Here is an 18,706-nt window from a genome sequence, read left to right on the forward strand (position 1 = left end):
GGAGCAGACAAGACCGCGGGAAGGGAAGGGGGGTGACAAAAAAGAGGACTCCAGCCGCAAGCCGAAAGGAAGAAGCTGGGCCTGTCTGCCTGCGGAGAACGCTATAAGGGAAGGGGGGCGGGCCATGGAACAGGCTAGACTGTGGGAAGGGAAGGGGGAGGAGCCGAATGGAGCAGCCAGATCGTAGCAGGCCAGAACACGGGGGAGGGGCCAAATGGAGCAGGCCAAATCGCGGTAAGAGAAGGGAAGTGGGGGGGGGGAGAGAATGCTGCTACTGCTGCACAGGGACCTGGAGGGGAAGCCAAATACCACTGCTGCACAGGGAAGTGGGGGGAGGGAAATGCTGTTGCAGTTGCTGCTCCACAGGGAAGATGGGTGGAAATGCTGCTGCACAGGGAAATGGAGGGAAAGAATGACAGACAGACAGACAGCAGGAGGGAGGGAGACAGACAGAAAGGAAGAAAGACACAGATGCAGGGAGAGGGACAGAAAGATAGACAGAGAAAGAGGGCCAAGGAGAGAGAGAAAGACAGAAAGAAAGAAAGACAGAGAGACATATATTCTAGCACCCGTTAATGTAACGGGCTAAAAGACTAGTTTTTACATAATTTCCTAGAAAATCCAGGTAGGTAAATGACATATTACACAAAATTTAAAGCTAGTTGTTGATTTTCTACATAAAATTGAACCATTTTTTCACTAGTGCTTTTTAAAATTATGACATCTCCAAAATTGACACACCCTAGCCCCCAGGGTTCTGGGAAATTTAGCTAAAGCAGTGTCCTGGATAGAAATAACTTTGAAAACTACTGTCCCATGAAATGGCCTTTTGCTCAGAACAAGCTAGCTTGTTTAGCAAACAGCCTATGACTAAATTCAGAGCCTCAAGTAGTGCTTCCTTATATGGAAACAGGGCAGCTTAATTATTAACGACTCTAGGTAGTCGCTTAGGGCAGCAGCTTCTAGGGATGGCAAAGAGCTGTTTCAGTCCAAGCAAAAGCAATATGTTTCTATGGCCACACAAACTCAAAGAATCATCAGCATGAACTTGTATCCACCTCGTGGCAGTTTTCAAATTGGGTACATGTCTTTAAAAAAATTGGCATATCTATCTATGAAGCAATGTTTAATATTTAAAATATGATATTCAATTACAGGATTGATCTGTAAAGATTGCTGTCGGGTTGATCACGATTAAGTTTAACTATCATAAAGATAGATTGTGAGTCTGCTGAGACAGACAGGGAAAAATGCTTGAGTACCTGAATAAATCCATGTAAACTGTTCTGAGCTCCCATGGGAAAATGGTATAAAAAATTGAATACATAAATAAAATCTCAGGAGTCTTAAAATTGATCGGGGGTGGGGGGGAGACTAGGAGGAGGCGGTGGGGGGGGGGCAATGGATACAAGGTTGAAGATTTGTCTAGAGCAGTGTTTTTCAACCGCTGTTCCGCGGCACACTAGTGTGCCGCGAGATGTTGCCTGGTGTGCCGTACGGTGCAGACACTGATTAGGCCTCAGGCCGGGTCCCGCACGCGCTCCCATGAGACTCCCCCGGTCCCTGCTGCTGTTCAGTTTCGATCTTCTGCTCTGATGCAACCGGAAATAGGAAGTTGCAGCAGAGCAGAAGATTGAACATTGAGCAGCCGCGCGTGAGCGGCTCTTTGGGAAAGCGTGCATGTCGCCGAAAAACAAAACCTACAAACTAAGGTGAGGCGAAGGGAGAGAGCTGGCTAAACAGTAGGATCGATTGGGCAGGTGAGTGGTGGCTGCGGGGACCGTGCGATCGCTCGTGTTCCCGGCTCAAATTGGAAGGAGGGAGTGAAAGGGAAAAGGATTCTGGGCCAAGGGGATGAAGACGGAAAGAAAAACCCACAGCAGGAAAGAAAGGGAAGGACAGGCAGGTGAGCCAGATGCTAGAAGCAGGGGGGGGGGGGGGAAGAAAGAGGGAAAAAAGCTAGATGGGGTTGAAAAGAAGAGACACACTGGTATGGAAGAGGAAGATAGGGGAAATCTGGACACAGGAAGGTAACAGAAAGAGGGGAAATTATGTGCATGGGGCATAGGGACAGAGACATAAAGGGGACATGCCATGGGGATGGTATATGGACACAGGGGGGGGGGGCAATGACAGATACATAGGGGAGATATTAGAAATGGAGAAAATAGGAGCACAGAAGCGAGATGGTTTGTGGGGATGGGACAGGGACCGAGCTCGCAGGCTCCAGTGGCTTGCACAAATTACATTGTAACGTGCCATGAAAATAAGAGGGAGAAAGGTAGATAGATAAGCCACGTGAGAGGATCTGAAGGGTAGTAGAAAGGAACAGATGGTAAAGGAGGGAGGGAAGGGTGGTGGTGGAAAGGAATAGGACAGACATTGAAGGAGGGTGGAGAGGAACAGACCCCGAAGGGAAATGTGGAAGACAGAGTGGGAAGAAGACAGATGCCAGACTATGGGGGAGCGGAGGGAAGAAGATGGGTGCTAGACCAATTGGGGGGGGGGGGGGTGAAGGGAGAGGCACAGTAACAGCAAATGGAAGACGTAGAGAGAAGACACACAGTGGATGGAAGGAATTGAATGAGAAGATGTGGAAAGCAGAAACCAGACAACAAAGGTAGAAAAAAAAATTATATTTATTTATTTATTTTTTGCTTTAGGATAAAATAGTATATTAGTTGTGTTGATAAAAATTTATAAACAAAGCCCTGCCAGCTGAACATCTCTTTCTCTAGTTCAGCAGCAGGAACTTTGATTTATAAGAAAGGAATAAGCTAAATATTACAGTACTAAGGCTTATATGGATGCAGCGGGGACGGTGACGGGGCGGTGAATGGGATGGCAGTGGCAGTGACGGGGCGGTGAAGGGAACGGCTGTTGACGAAGAGCTACGTGTGTGTCTTTCTTCGAGTCCAGACAGAATATCAGCTTTGTGTTCAGCCAAACAGGCCCAGGTTTCGCACTGAATAAAGTATTTTATAATTTTTCACTATTCTGTTTACTTAATATTTCATAATAAAGTAATTATAAAATACTTTCTTTGTGTTTATTTGATTCCTATTCAAGAGAATTACTTTATATATAGTCAATATAGGCACAGAGTTAAATTTTTTAACATTTTCTAATGGTGGTGTGCCTCGTGATTTTTTTCATGAAACAAGTGTGCCTTTGCCCAAAAAAGGTTGAAAAACACTGGTCTAGAGTGCTTAATACTCTTGCACCAGCCCTGTATGAAAAGCAACAGAGTGCTCTACTGATTTCATTAGGAAAGATGCCTAGATTTCAGAGGAATTTCTTGTGTAATACAGGGCTTCTTTGTGGTGTAAGGTTTCAGGAAGCCAAACAAAACTTTTTAGAAGATTATCTGTTCCAAGCTGCAGCACAGTAACTAATGGAACCACCAAACCATCAAAGCGAAATCCTGCTCCATCATCTGTAAAACAATCCACTTTTAACCCTTTTCTTGCATCATTATTGTAATTAACTATATCTTCTGCAGGAAAGGAGCCTTCTTCCTGGGGAACATCTGTAATTTCAGAAAGCAAATATCTGTAGCTTGTATGTTTAAATGCATTACTCAAATATTTGGTAAACAACAGATTTTGCACAAAAAATAGAAGAAATAACCTCTAATCTCCCATGACAATCAACATTATCCGGTGAGCAGTTGTTTACATAAGCCAGCACTTTGCAACCCCAGTTGTCAACTGGTCAGACTGGACAGGTTTTCAAACTTTGTGCAATGAATATACATAGAGTTATGCTTGATCAGACTGTAGTTAAAGTACCAGAATCTACAAGTGTCAGAACTAAAGGCAACAACTCTCTCAAAAGTAGGACAACCTACTGGTCCACCACTGCAAACACTGTTATCGTTTTAAACACTGAATTTCCTCCTTTCATTATTATACATTTTTACTTTATTGGATACTCTTATCTAAAATGCTACAAATCTGACTGAGGCATGTATAATTATAGAAATGGGTGCAGCCAAGGGTGGACCAGAGCTGGCCTGGGCCCATCCACATTTGCGTCAGGCCCTTTCAGCAACTGGACGCACCATTCTTAGTGACTTAAAGTGCTGCCAGTGATGCTGTTATGATCAGCATGTTCAGTACTCACACATGTTGAGTTCATGCTTGAGAACTGAGCATGCTCATAACAGCGGGATCCGGATAGGCTCATTTCCCCCCCTTCCCCCCACCCCTGCCCTCCTAAACCCACTTGCCCCCCAAACTTATCTAACATCATCACACAAACATTTATTGGTGGAAACATAGCCGCAGCCCTGTTTATTGGTAATTACCAATTCAACAAAAACAACCGACATGAAAATGTCCTGAGCTACAACAGTATAAAAGTATAGCCCCCGACCCAGACATGCCCCATTCTCCAGGGTCACCCAATCCCCCAGGCACGGATCCCCTGCCATCCGGCAGATCATCTCCCTGATGAACCCAACAGCCAGTATCTTGGGATACCACCATAGGCCTGTGATGCAATTACAGGCCCCTTTCAATACAACAGAGCTGTGGCTAGGATACCTAATGCTCACACCCCATAGCGAAGTCATCTAACAACAAATCCAAACCCATGTCTGAACCCTGTCTCTAGCAAACAACCCTGAACAGGCCACATCCACTCAGTCATGTCTGATTTGTAGCCCTCCTTGAGATTCCACCCCACCTGTTGGTTTACCTTGCCAAACCCCTAGTCCATCTTCGTGAATCCAACCACCAAGGACGGGGAATAAAGTCCGACCACACTATAGTGATCTCTGGATACCAAGATAAGACCACATGAAGATAGTCTTTGATGGCATCTATGAGCTGTTTTCCAGCACATCCAAACCCCGGGGGGTAATGCTGCAATTCCGCTAATAGGAGCAACAGGTGATGCCAGCACATTCCCCGCTGGCCCCACCAGGAAATCCGAACGCCCAAGCACTGGAGGCCCAGATGCTGTCTGCCCGGTCTGGTCACTGCATGCTCCCCAACCCAATGCACGAAGGAGTGTCCAACGATCCACACTGAACAGGCACTCCGCATGGCATCTAAAAGGCAAATCTACAGTGTCAGTCCGGGACCCAATTCCTACAAGGACAGGTTAGTACAGTTGGTGACCTTATGCACTACGCGACCAGACTCCCCCACCCTAGATTACAACTAACTCCCTCCTCAGAAACTCCTGCCCTACTATGAAACAGCCCCACTCCTCACAAGACTCTAGACTGCCCCCCCTATCAGAAAACCCAGGGACCCCCTGTGGACAGATATAGCCCTGGAAGGCCACTGAAGTCCATCTCACCAATCTCTGAATGCCTTTACCCAACACTCCTGCTACAAACGTGCAAGTGGCTTTCCCTATGTGAAACGAGTGCATACCAAACGCTTTGGGATCCTCACCGCAATGGCGTAATGCCAACTGCAGTACTGCTAGGAACTGGTACCGAGTAAAAGGAACACAGTCAAAATGAATCAGCAAGGCCAACCCAGCTTGGGGGCGGACCACCATGTCTTCACATAGCAGCATCACCGGACAGGAGGCACTACCCACCACCAGTGGCCATACCACTGTGAGCCCCTTACCCTTCTGGTCCATCTTTGACCTGGCAATAAACAGCTGGGCTATATGCTCCTCCAAGCAAACCTGTGACTTTAGCAAGACTCTAATCCCTCACACATCTGCCGAGTGCACCAAAAGTTCCCCAACTCACAGGGCTCCGAAAAAAGCCAGTGAAAAGGTGGCCTTACCACCCTTGGCAGTGCTTCCAGTAAGCGCACTAGCAGCTCATGTGTGATCAGGAGCCACGCATCCAGATGCCACGGCTCCACCTGACCCATCACCGCTACCATCCGGCGAACTAAACAAACCATTGGATGGACAATGCCATCTGAAGGCCTTGCAGAATAATGCGAATCCAGCCAAATGTCCAGCAACCACACACTCTGGGAGAATCCCGCATGGTGGGATTACATGATGAAGGTCGCCAGCAGATCTTCCGACACGGGCCCAGGGGACCACCCCTTCTCATCAAGAAAGGCACACACACCATGGATACCAACACTGTATCGAGTCCATGTGGATGGTGCTACCGAAGGTTTCAGCATCTTCCAGAGCTCTGCATGACCTGGTCCCAAAAATACTTTGGCATCCAAATTCCCTCTGCTCATGCTTGAGGCGCCAGCCACCAAAACTGTGGAAAGTGAAATTGAGACAATGCATCAGCAATACAATTCTGCACGCTGGGCACATGCTGTGCCTAGATGAAATAATTAAGCTGCAAACAGCGCAATACCAACTCCCTCACCAAAACATTGACCTGCAAGCAGCACCCAACTTGCCGATTAACCACCTCCATGAACCCCATGTTGTCATACCGAAAGATCACGTGCTTGTCCCACAACCTTTTGGGCCAAAGCTCGCATGCCACCAGCAAGGAGAAGAGTTCCAACAATGTTACGTTCTGCGTAAAACCACATTTTTTCATGAGTCTGGCCAAGGGGTTGCATACCAATTGCCCTAACAATAAAGGCCAAAACCCACGCTCCCTGCCACATCTGATTGCAAATCCAGGTTGAAATTAGACACCTCCAGTTGCTGCATGGGAAGCATCCCGTTAAGTCCCAAAGAAATCGCGCCCGCATCCGCAGTTCATTCCGTACTACCGCGGTAATATGCACAAAATGTCTTCTATCCTCCACCCCTGACGTGACCACTGCCAGCCTCCTTGAAAATACACAGCCCATGGGAACGTGACAAGTGAAGTTCAATGAACCCAGCAGCGACTGAATGTCCCAGAGCATGGATTTTTTTGCACCAACAACCTGGGAAATCCTTCCCTGCAACTGGGCTACCTTGGCCTGGGGGAATCTGGTCACCATAGCATCCATGTCCAGCTCAATCCCCAGGAAAGTGAGGACTGTGATGGGACCCTCCAACTTCTCCGTCACCAGGGGAATCCCAAATTCTGCTGCCAAGCGTTCAAACGCTATTTTCAACAACAAGCACTCCAACCCTGCCACTCCAACGAACAGAAAATCATCTAGGTAGTGAACTACTGAATCACGGCGAATCCGGAGAACTGCCACCCAATGCAGGAATGTGCTGAAAAGTTCAAAATATGCACCGGAGGTCGAAGAACCTATTGGCAGACAGCGATTGAAGTACTACCCCCATTTAAAGTGAAATCCCAAGAGCGGATATGAAGAGGGATGTATAGGCAGAAGCTGAAATGCTGACTCGATATCAACTTTGGCCAGGAGAGCCCCTCGCCCGGCCCTCAGAATCAGCTGTATAGCTCCATCAAAGGATGCATAGCGTATCATGCAAAGATCCAAAGTGATACCATCGTTCACAGATCTCCCCACTGGCCGGAATAAGTTATGGATGAGCCTGAATTTATCTGGCTCTTTCTTTGGAATTATCGTAAGTGGAGAGATACGCATCTCTGAGAAGGGACGAACGCAGAAAGGGCCCGCTATCCTCCCCTTCACGATCTCATCCTTCAACTTATCCCGAACCACATCCCGCAAACGGACCACAGAGGACACATTCGGGACCCAAACATTACTGATAGCTCTCTGAAAGGGAATAATGAACCCCCCTCAAAACCCCGCACCAACAGTTCCACCACTCGGACGTTACTGTATGCCTGAAGCCATGGCTGTATGGTGTCCACCCTGATACTCCCGCAACCTTTTCGGGACGCTTAAGTGTGGGGTGGTTCTGTCTGCAGTGAGAACAAGCGTGGTGAAATCTGCAGTCCAGGAAAGGACAGATCACCTTGTAGAATTTCCAACAGACATTCTGACTTTCCCTGGATCCCTGTGCACCCCCCCCCACATGGATTGAAAGGGGCAAACACCCCCTGACCTGGAAGGCCAGGCCTCCCCGCTTCATTCTTGACCCAACCATCTGGCTTTGAAGCCATGTTTGTGAGCAAAAGATTTATGTCTTGAGTTCCTCACATGTGCCTATTTTCCTCCATCTTGTCCCTAAATGCCTCATCGTAGTTGAGCCAACCTCTGAAACGATGATACGCATTCAAGATAGAATCTGCGCATGCGAGGAATAAACCATAGTCATGCGGGTACTCACTCCCCCAAATGCTAGCTAAAACAGGAATGCACACATTCAATGCACTGTATTGTGTGACACTGCCATGGCCTTCGACAAAGCTCCATCCTTCTTGTCCTTCTTCTTAGCCTTCCTATGGGTCCTATCCTCCAGCAGCCGAAAAATGTCTATGCACGACCTCTTCTGGATTTTCTTCCTCAGGGCTTGTGAAACCTTTTCCCACAGCTCTGTAAGCGCCACAAGCGCCGGTGCACCCCTATCCTTCCCAACCTGCTCCACGACACCCTCCGCCGGCTTCCCCCAACTATGACAAAGAAGATGAGGTAGATGATGAAGAGTGAGAGGAAGAAGAGGAATATAACAGATCCCAGCCCCTGCATCTGTGCTTTCCCTTACTCACTGTCCTACCCCGCTTAACTCCCCCAGCAACATTGGGAGCCATGTAACCCATATCCGGGGCTCCAACTGCCGCCACTGAGCCTCCAGCCACTCCTCCAGTGGCGCCATTACCAGCAGCCACCATGCTCAATTGTCCCCAACGTGGATTCTGGAACACTGCACGCTGCTCTAGACGCCATAATCACCTCCAAACCGCTGGCTCGCAGTCCAGACACTCCTGGGGCCTGCAAAGAAAGAGCCAGAGAAGGAGCAGCAACCTGCACAGTATCAAGTGGAGTTAAGCCCTGAGGACACCCCCAACTGCTCACCCCCACCCCCACTGGATGGCCCAGCCATGGGCTGCATACCGTTGACGCTTGGTCCCTACACCACCAGAGGCCCCGCACCCAGATAAGGAGGCCGAGCCACCAGCCACAGGGATGGACCCCAGACCAAACCCCATTGCCCCGCCGACCAGGCTGGCCAATATCCCATGGGGCTCATGGCCCACACCACTCCTCCAGATATGCCCCTTTTAACTCTGGGTGCACAGCGGGATTCATAGGCTTATAAAAGTCCCTGGACACCTCCAGAAACTGGTTTATCAGAACTTGGACGACCTGCTTTTTATGTCATCCAAGTGCTGACTTGGGCAAGTTTTTAGACGTGTTTAAGTTTTAATTATGAGCCCCATTTTGTCTATCTTACTGATGTTTTTCACATATTCATTTATATTGTTTTATAATGACATTGATCACTTAGATATAACATGTATGTAAAAATAATCAGACCTGACCATTACATTCCAAAGAGATCCTGCTAATCAAAGAGGACAAAGACTGAGCATTGGAAGACAGAATAACCACACACAAAGGGCTTTGTTAAAAGCAGTCAGAGGATATATCCTCTGTGGAGATTCCTTCCCCTTAACACAATAAAGCACTTAGCATTTAGCTAAATTGTGCTTTGTATCTCTGCCAACTCTTGGAGCTGTAATGTATTTAGCTTAGTGCAACAAAAGAGTAAACACGAGTAGACATTTGTATCCTGGCTGTTCATTTAAAAGGCCTTGATTCACTCACATTTTGGGCATCAGAAAATTTCTGTGAGAAAACTGTCATCTTCAGCAATAAAAATTATATAACATATAGAAAAGAATAACTGAGAAGCCTTGTGTATCACAGTGAAATCACAAAAACCAGTCTCTTTTCTGGAAAGTTTTTTCTTCAGATATTCAATTTGACCAGTCCCTGGAGATATACAGTATAGAGGTCGTGGTAACAGTGCTGGTGGCCAGTGATCTTGAAGGTTATATGATACGTCCATGCACTGTGGATTTTACAAACTCAAGTGGCAATTCTATCACTGGGCACCATGTTTTAGGTACCCAGAAGAATGCTTGTATGCATGGGGAGAGGAATGGTTAACAGTGATAATGCCTCTGTGTAAGTCTCTGGTGAGGCCTCCTTTAGAGTATTATGTAAATTCTGGAGATCACGCCCTACTATTAATATTTATCACTTATGTAGCGCTGAAAGACATATGCAGCGCTGTACATTTTGACATTTATATACAGTCCCTTCTCGGAAGAGTTTACAATCTAACTTGGACAGACAGGCACGACTTATAGGGTTGGGGGATGCAGAACCCAAGGTGAAAAGAGTTAGGAGCTGAAAGCACTCTCAAAGAGGTGGGCTTTTAACTGGGCCTTGAACACTGCCAGGGACGGAGTCTGCCATGGGGATTCGGGCAGCTTGTTCCTAGCATATGGCACAGCAAGGCAGAAAGGGCGAAGTCTGGAGTTGGCAGTTGAAGAGAAGGGCACAGATAGGAGGGACTTACCAGCTGAGCGGAGCTCATGGTGGGATCATAGGGGGAGATAAGTGAAGAGAGATAGTGAGTGGCAGCTGAGTGAGTGCATTTGTAGCTCAGTAAGAGGAGTTTGAATTGTAGTCTGAAACAGATGGGAAGCCAATGAAATGACTTTAGGAGAGGGGTAACGTGAGTATAGTGGCTCTCTCGGAATATAAGTCATGCAGCCAAATTCTGGACGGATTGGAGGAGAGCGAGATGGCTAAGTGGAGGAGATGAGGAAGTGTTTTGGTAACATGCTCAGAGAAGAAGGGTCGGATTTTTGTAATATTAGAGGAAGAAGTGGCAGGTTTTAGCGAAATGTTGTATCTCGGCGGTGAAGGAGAGAGACGAGCCAAAGATGACCGCAAGATTACGAGCAGATAAAACAGGAAGGATGAGCGTGTTGTCCACAGAGACTGAGAATGAGGGAAGTGGAGAGGTGTGTTAGGAAGAAAGCTGAGCAGCTCTGTTTTAGCCATATTCAATTTTAGATGGCGGCGAGACATCCATGTGGCAGTGTCGAACAGGCAGGCTGAGACTCTGGTGTGAGTTTCAGTAGAGATATTTGGCGCAGAGGTAGATCTGAGAGTCATCAGCATAGAGGTGATACTGGAAGACCTATAAAGATGGTGCCGGTCAAGAGAGTGGCTAGTAAAATTGTCACTTGTGTTCATCATAAAGCATTTGGGTACAAATTGGTGCACACTGAGAACCAATTCTATAAATGGCAACTGTAAGCACAGATTTTGTTCTAGAATATAGGTGTAAGCTTGCAACTATATGTACAAATCTAGGAGTAGTCACATGCAGGTCACTGGCATATGTAACTGGGCGCCTTAAGCACTACATATCACATGTATAAATTACAGTATTCTGTCCATATGTGCATCCCCTTGCACTAATGCACATATGTGCTATTTTATAACATAGAGCATAGTTCACATATGCATATTCCAGTTATCTCAGCACTTATATATGGCGTACATAGCTACAGGCTCTTTGAGTGCCTGCACACTCCTATCTTATATGAAGGTAATACCATCATGTTCTTTCTGCTAAACTGAAGTAATAGAAGTGGGTAGGAGAAAGCAGATACTAGCATGCAGAGCAAGCTTAAGGATTTAATCATCAGGCATTGTTTCTTATTCCTAGCATGGATGAAAATGACTATGGAGCTCATTTTCAAAAAAGAAAAATGCCTATAAGACAGCATAAACCAGCACTTGAACGTCTTACTAGTCAAAACGTCCAAGTGGGCATTTTCGAAACTGACTTTTTAGATGTCTTTCTGGTTGTTTTGTCTCCAGTACATCTAAATCATAAAGAGGCATATTAGAGGCATGTTTTGGGCGGGATTAGGGCAGACTTAGCACTTGGACATTTTACAGCGATAAATAATTTACAAAATGTCCAGGGCATAATTTAAATAGATGAATAGAAATACTCCACTTACAAACTCAAGAGGACTATTTCAACGGAAGAAAAGGCCTCAGGTATTATCACGGCAGAGCATGAAAGCTCAAACCTCCTCCACCCACATCATCGGCCAAAAAACTTCCGGAGAGAATGTGCTACTGCCACTACTCTAGCAGGACTGAGATCACTAGCAACCTTTCATATTATGTAGGTAACAGTGATACAATATAATAGCCAACGTTTCATGGTATACAACCGTTTCTTCAGGGCTCAATCCATTTTCGCTTCCCCATATGTATTGCGTTGCTTGCTTTCTTGCTCTTACCAGCGTCCTTGGGATTTTGGTTTAATTTATAATATTAATAATAATAACTTTATTTTTGTATACTGCAAATACCACAAAACAGTTCAGAGCAGTTCACAATGCAAGAGACTGTACATATACAGCGAAGATATAGAGAATCAATTGTCACGATGTAAGGGACTGTACATATACAGCGAAGATATAGAGTCAATTTTCAAGTATAATGGTCATCAGTTTCAATTACAGGAGAGTACCGAGAGAGGAAGGAGAAGCTGAGGGAAAGGGAATACATAGGATTGAGGGGGAGGGAAGGGAAAGACCAGGGAAGGAATAGAGGTGGTTAAAGTTTGGTGAGATTGGCTGGAAGGGAAGGGGTTAGAAAAATTTATCAGAGGTAAGATTTGAGAGATTTCCTGAAGGATTGGTAGGATGTTTAACTTTTTTGGTCAGCTATTATGGATTTGGCATTTGTGTTCTGTGTGTGTGACTAAGATATTCTGTTAGCATGAATTTTCTATGCAGAATTTTGTAGTAATTTGGCTTGTTCAGTTGTCTTGATAGTGGAGGGGATATTTGTAAGGGTGGAGGAAAGGGGAGACAGGTGTTTTGCTAATTCTTGCTCTGTATTTGTGATTTATAAAATGACAGTTGTACAGAATATTGTTTCATTTTATACTTTAATAAAATGATTTCAATATAAAATCATAATTATTCAAGGCTTGTGCGGATAAAATCAGACAGAGTTCATGGAGGTGGGGGCAAATTTTGTCCATGTCATTCTCTAGGTGCCACTTTCACCAATATAAATATCATAAAATATATTATATTTTATAATCACCAAACAACTTGATATTAAAATATACTCTAAAAGTAAAACATTTTCTGAAACAAATAGGTTAATCAAATTATTATCTGTGAAATAATTAATTTAACCCCTCCTCCTCATAAGCATTGGAGCAGCACACAGCATTCAATGCGCCAGCCAGCATTAAAAACCACTTTTGTGGATATCTAAAAGGGGGGTTAAACATTATAATATTTGCATGACATACAATTTAATTCTATTAGGAGTTGGAGAAGGACTCGGCATAGTTTCACCAACTCTGACTCTATTAACTCAAAAATTGCTTCCGACTTCACAGCACTGCATACTGACCAGATGGCCACTGGAGGGATGAACATATGACCCCTTACACTCCCCCAGTGGTCACTGATTCTTTTTCACCTACAAATATCTGCATTGAACAGTACATATCTGTCAGTGGACTGCAGAGAAGGGGACCCAGGCCCAGATGCTACCCTAACTAGTACACTTGTGGTGGAAAGTATGAGCCCACCAAAACCTACCAGAAACCCACTGTACTGCCATATAGATGACACCTGCAGGCATAAGGGCTATTGGGATGGTAGACAGGTTTGGGGGAGTTTTGGAGGGCTCACCATATAATGTATAGAAGTTATGGATAGACAGTGTACCTGGAACCCTTAATGTGAAATTCACTGCAGTGCTCCCTAAGGTGCTCTACTGCTCTGTTGGCATGTTTGCGTGGCTAGTCCATTAAAAATGCTGGTCCTTCCTACATGGCTTGTTTTGGACATTTTCAATATGGATTTTTTTTTTTCAATAATGGCAAAAGAAATTAGACGTCTAGCTTGGCAAAAACATCTAGCTGGTCCATTTTTTGGCAAAAAAGATAGACATCTTGTGGGTTCGAAAATGGACATTTCTCCACCCAAATTTTTGAATGTTTTTCTCAAAGTATCTAAAGTAGGACTTAGATGTCCTATCAAAAATGCCCCTCTATCCATAATCAAATATTTCAATCATTCCTATAATCCAATGAAATTCTCTAATCCCTTATTTTTACAGTTCAAATAAAATAGTGACTATGCAGATTAGTCCTTCAGCTTCATACTGACATCTATTTTACAAAACGTCTGCTGACATCTAAAGTTGGCACAAGCTTCTGGATGAGCCACATGGTTCTTATCTGCCATCATTTTTCCATGTTTAAGTTGCCAGAAAATGCATTGATTGTAGGATATTAAAAGCACCATAATGTGCAAATATCGTCAATTTCTAAACACTAAAAATGAGGAAAGACATTAGGAGATGCTTGTACTTGAGTGGGAGATCAAAGCTCTCAAACAATGACGCAAAAAAAACCCCAAAAAATGATACCTCAGATTTATTGTAGCTTCAAAAATTGAAATAAAGCTACTATAGTTTATAGAGCCAGCAGGCTGGAGTTGAGATTTTTTTTTTTGCTTCAAGCCATGTATTAAGATGAGAATAGCAAGTGTGGTCGCCTGTTGGCATAAGTGTTGGGGGTTAGGGAGAATATCGAGAGAATACAATCTATTCATTCCTTCTCAGGATCTATTTTCATTTCAGATAAAGAGATTTTAAAGTAATTTTGGGAGTAATATGGAGGGCTTTATTTCTCTATCTCCTCTGATTCAGATGGATTCCAGAAATTTATTAGTGAATTGCATCATCCATTAACAGTGCAATAGATCAGAGGATGAGATCTCTGTGGAAGAGAGAACAATTACCATAAATTCACTTTCCTTGGGTAAATTGCTGGGTCATGATGGGTCCCCCCTGGAATTTTATTGTTCATTTTCTGAAATACTGGCTTCTAAGCTACATTAATAACATAGGGAATTCCTGCATTCTGGTATGGTAGGGGGATTATTCACAGAATCAGAAGTTATTGCTCTGCTGAAGCCGGTCAAAGATCTGCAATTGGCAGTACATTATAGATCATTATCCTTGATAAATATTGATGGTAAAATAAAAGGTTTTGACCAAATGGTTTCCATGTCTCTACCCATAACTGGTTAAATACTGAATATCACGCTTTAACCAGTTATGTTTTAGCCAGTTCTGCAAACCCAGAATTTCAGTGCTGAAACGCAGACATGATCTGGCATTCATTTTATGGGTATAACACTGGCAGTGGTCAGCAAAACACTGAGGCCCAGATGCACTAAAGCCAGTGATCGTCACTAAACCTTTTTTAACAGCTTTAGTGATGATTACATTTGCCGACCCAATGCAGAAAAGGCTTACTGCGTGGCTTTCTGTACAATCGCTCATTCCCCGATCTGACTATGCAAATAAACTCATTAATATTGAAATGCCATGTAAACTAGTAGAGCGATTAATGTTCTAACATGGCTTTCCATTCTACAAAAAAAGTGATCGCTTTTAGCGATCCATAAAAAAGCAACTGGTTAAGACCAGTCGCTTACCTTTCTAACCTCAGTGTAGCCTTTTTTTTTTTTTTTTTTAAATGGGCATAGATGCTGTGCATTTTACACATGCAAAATATCTGCCCCATTAGAAAAAAAAGCATATCCCCCCTGCTGCTGATGGCCCTTCCAAACAAAGTAGCACCGGCAACTGACCCCCCCCTCCCAATGGTAGCAAAAATGGTAGGAGGAATGGCTACTTCCTCCTGTCATGCCAACCCCCTGCATGAAAGAAAATTGGCAGGAGAAATGTCCACTCACTCCTGCCGTGGCAACTCCCCTTGGTTCTTAAGGATATGAACCAATCAGGGCCTTAGGTGCCTACCCAGGCATCACATGATGCACCAATGGCAGGCCCACCATTTTGGACCGGTGGGTCTTGAAGGTGGAGGGATCTTCCTTCCTTCTGCTTCCAATGGAAAAATGTATGGGGGGGGGGGTGGTGGTTCAGGGCAGCATTCTGTGACAGGATGTAGTGGGTATCCCTCCTGCCTTTTTGGGGGGTGGGGAAGGGGTAGGGTAGGGGATGGTTCAGGGGGGCTTCATTGTCAAGAAGGAGTGGGCTTCATTCCTGCCAATTTTCTCTCATGTGGGGGGGGGGGGGGTGAGATTCACCATAGCAGGAGGGAGTGGGCTTCTCTCCTGCCAATTTTCTCTCGCATGGGAGGAAGAGTCCCTATGGCAGGAGGGAGTGGGCTCATTTCCTACAAGTGTGTGTGTGTGTGTGGGGGGGGTGTTAGAGAATATTTGCCCATATAAACCAAATAGGGATTGATATAACAGGAGTACTCACAGTTATATGCTTGGTCTTGATCTTACATTTCCCCATACCAAATAGACTGTTACACGGAACCCCCCATCAAATTTCATGCTCACTGAAGTTCCAAAGGGGCCTGGTATGCCACTTAGAGCATGCCTCTTTGGACACACCCTATGAGCATGCCACAAGAAGAAGCTATTTTTTATCACAGGATCCGGCCTGCAAAGATAACATCAGTGGCAGCCAAGTGGGAAGCAAATGCTGGAACCAAAATCCTCCCAGAAGTTGATCAGAACCTCCTCATGCCTCCAGACAGTACAACAATTTTCCTCCCTTGTCTTCAGTTTCCTTCTTTTCAGATCTCACCTATCTTCCACTCTCTCCTCTCCCTCATTCTCATTTACCTTTTTCCAAGTCTCATTCTCTCACCAGCCTCATTCTTCTGACATCCAGCCTTTTTTTTTTTCTCTTACCTGCAGTGGCGTACCTAGGGTATGTGGCACCCGGGGCCCATCATTTTTGGACACCCCCCCCCCCCCCTATGTAAAAAAATATTTTTTGTAATGACCATGAAACAGAATAAATGGTCAGAATAGAAACAGGCAGTGAAAATTTTCTTATATTCCAAACATAACATAACATAAATTATGTCTGAATTGTCATGACATCAGAAGTACATATGGAGTAGTTGCAGGTGATGCTTGGGACAGTTCTGATTGTGTTAGTTCGGTTTTATGTGTTTTTTGAATAGAAGGGTTTTTATTTCTTTTTGAAGGTTTTGCAGTCTGTGGTCGATGTCAATTGGTTGTAGAGTTGGGGGGTCGAGTGTTGCAGCTCGAATGGCTAGGAGGTTGTCGAACAGTTTTTTCTTTTGACGTTTTTGGTTGGAGGGTGTGTGAATGGTGCGTGAGTTCTCCTATGTCTGATTGAATTATTTAGCTGAAGAAATTAGTTACCCCCTCATCCCACACACATTAATTCTCTTCCATTTTTGTTCCCATTATAAAAAACACTGATAAGTTCCCAGAAAAAAAATACATTAAAATAAGAAGTGAAAACAAAGGCCCCTACAGATGAGAACATAACATAAGAATAGCCTAACTGGGTCAGACCAATGGTCCATCATGCCCAGTAGCCCATTCTCATGGTAGCCAATCCAGGACACTAATACCTGGTCAAAACCCAAAGAGTAGCAACATTCCATGCTACCGATCCAGGGCAAGCAGACACTTCCCCCATGTCTTAATAACAGATTATGGACTTTTCCTCCAGGAATTTGTCCAAATCTTTCTTAAAACCAGCTACACTATCTGCTTTTACCATAACTTCTGGCCACTTCATTTTTAAGTTTAGATCTTTCCTTTCAAACAGAGACCTTGCTAGATGTCAAATACAGCACAAGGTAACTTCACATGGACTTAGCTGTGCAGGAAATGTGAATCTCCTCATACACCCACCATATAGTGCAAAAATGTGCAAAGGTCTGTTTTTTTTCTTTCGATCACTACATAGCCTAATGCCACACAAGCAGCGCTGTTACAAACATATTCTGTAGGTCAATGCTAAGGATAACAAAGTTTCCTTCCTTGGACCAGAAGGAGATAAACCACTGGAAGAGATCCCAAAACAACACCCAAAGACCCACTCAGTGTGTGAACCAGTTGAGTGGAGTGGACTAACTGGGGGGTGGAAATGGGCCCGGAGTTTGCTCAGCAGAATTTCCCAGACCACCTCTTCCTCTCAACACATTGACACGCTGCCACCATCACCACTAGAAACACCTCACTGGGTAGGCCAGCTATGCTATAAACTTTATAAAACACATTATTATATTTTCTTATAAAGCACATATTTTAACTGAACTCTCTGACATCCTCAGCCTTTCCATTCACAAAAATAGAAGGAAGAAAAGTTCCCATTTCCTGCTGTCTCATGTCCCCGGCCTATACAATATTTTTTTTTCTGCAGACCCTTTAAAAGTCTGACCAAATCCTCGTTTCATTTGCATTATAAAGTACTGAGGATGCCATCTCTCCCCAATCCCAGGTCCTAAAGTCTAAGACAGTAGCGCAAACTAATGCTGCCAGATACAGGAAAAAAAATTTTGATTCGATTCAGCCCTATTGAATTGGTTTTTCAATTCGATTTTCCTGCCCAGTTGGGTGATTTTTTTCAAAACTCCTGATGGGTTTTATAGCTTTTTCACCCCCTTTGGCTTCTCCTAACCACACTGGCGCTGTGGTGTAAATAAAATAAAGAAACAAAAAGGACTTTTCCTCTCTCTGTTAAATCCTAGCTCACGTTTGCAGTCCAACACCAGCTCTGGCAGGATACACATTTCAAATCTGACATATTATAATCACAAAACAGAAAATAAAATTAATTTTTCTACCTTTTGTTGTCTGGTTATATTTCAAATCTTGTTGGTCCAAGGCTCTGGTTTTCTTCTGATAACTTGCTTGCTAGGGTCTCCTTCTTTCTGCATGCTAACCATCCATCTGCCAACTCTGTCCTCCCTTTCCATTTCCCTTCCCTTCCCAGGAAGTCTGGTATCTTTCCTTTTTTTCATCTCCCTCCACAGATCCACCTTTTCTTAAATACCCTTTCATCTGGCATCTCTCCCTCCTTCCCCACCATCCCAGAGTCCACCATCT

At 44.5% G+C, this 18,706-nt stretch overlaps 1 protein-coding gene across 5 annotated transcripts in view; it reads right to left on the reverse strand.

The window, feature by feature from the left end:
• Positions 1 to 18,706, reverse strand: part of LOC117361967 (uncharacterized protein C4orf19 homolog) — a 196,657-nt gene that overhangs the window by 75,191 nt on the left and 102,760 nt on the right. The gene's annotated exons all lie outside the window — the stretch shown is intronic.

The sequence above is a fragment of the Geotrypetes seraphini genome, chromosome 1 (assembly GCF_902459505.1).
Source record: "Geotrypetes seraphini chromosome 1, aGeoSer1.1, whole genome shotgun sequence".
Classification (NCBI taxonomy): Eukaryota; Metazoa; Chordata; class Amphibia; order Gymnophiona; family Dermophiidae; genus Geotrypetes; species Geotrypetes seraphini.